Consider the following 1,596-nt stretch of genomic DNA (forward strand, 5'->3'; position numbering starts at 1 on the left):
AGATCCTGCTGTCCTCGAAACCCATCTGGTAGCTGCAGTGACTACAATGAAGGGAGTTATCGGAAACCATGTTGGTACTGGGTTTAAAGGATTTTTCATGCCATGCATTTTGGGGAAGGACACAGATAATAGTCCAAACATGGTATAAGGCAATGTCCTTTCTGGGTCCTTGAAAAATCAGTCACGGAACAGAGGTGGTGGACAGGAGCTGACAAGAGCTGGCTTGTTAATGAGCACAGCATCCCCGGGGTGGGGGGTGGGGGAATCCATGAAATGATTGACAAGAGAAGATGGTAAATGAAGGGAGAAGTGGGGACAAGTGCTGCTCAACCCAAGCTGAACTCCAGGAGGTAAGTTTCTCCTCTAATTGGAGATTCTTTCTAAAGGTTCAGTATTGAAGTGGGTGTTTGACGTTGAAATGTGCAGACCCATTCTAATAACTGGAAAGGGAGAAGACTGAGGAAGGCAAAAGGAGAGGGAAGATTTCCGATTACTTCTCGAGGCTGCTGACAAGAACCTGCTGCTCGCAAACCAGAAATTAACCAAGCGAAGGTTGAAGGTAGCAACGTAAAAGTGCAACTCAAATTATTTTACATTCTGAATCCTCTTCAATATCGAAGCGAGTGTGGCACAGCAATGGTTGATTATCTTAAGATTACAGAGGCTGACCGCCTTCTTTGTTTGCCCAGTAACACCGCTCCTCCAATAATCTCAAGCACTTGGCTGATTAATATTTCAATTCCAGTTGCTGCTCCTTTTCCCATTGCAGAAGGCGGCAGGGATATTCCCCTTCTTCCCTCTGTATTACAAACCCCATTACTAACCAAGCAGAAAGCACCGCGCAGTGTGGCCGAGGCTAATAATAGCCGGGCTGCTTACCTTCTCCGGAGGGATCGAATCAGTGCATGTCCCCGCGCCGGCTGCCCCGGGGCCGCAGTGCCGCCGCGCCGGGTCTGTGCTTGGTCAGTTCGGCCGGCCCCCACCCCACCTGCCAGCTGCAGCAGCTGCTCCCGCCGCTCCCGCCGCCGAGCTCCGGCCGCAGGAAGTCATCCCCCGCGCCGGGCCGGATCGCCACATTCCGCGCCAGCCGCGGGGGGAGAGGGGCCTCTCCCTGCTGCGGGGACCAGCTCCTGGAAACTGCGCTCAAAGATCGCTACCCTTCCCGGTTGTAGGGTTATTTTCTAGGAATGCTTTTACAGAAGAAGCGTCGCCGGCTGGTGGACCGAGAGAGAAGAGCCAGAGTGACTTTCTCTGCAGAGCGCCTTACCTCTGAGCGCTCCCCTGTCACTCCCGCGGCATGCACAGCTCCATTCCGCTGTGTGGGTTTTCCACCCTCTTCATCTTCCTTATCTGTATTGTTCATTTCGCTGAATTTGAGAGTGGGATTAGCTTTGAAGATATCATTCAAACACTCTGAAAATATTTTAAATTGGCGACTAGTTTTTCTAAGCCCCTGTAGCAAGCTCCACTTTCCCTCAACACACACACACACACACACACACAGTTACTCGCACGTACACACCCAGCCAAACCACTCACAATTAGGAAAGCTGGGACCTCTCGCCCTCTTGCCTACGTAATGGAACAGGAAACTCC

This window comes from Mesoplodon bidens (assembly GCF_964165515.1).
Source record: "Mesoplodon bidens genome assembly, contig: HAP1_SCAFFOLD_1147, whole genome shotgun sequence".
NCBI lineage: Eukaryota > Metazoa > Chordata > Mammalia > Artiodactyla > Ziphiidae > Mesoplodon > Mesoplodon bidens.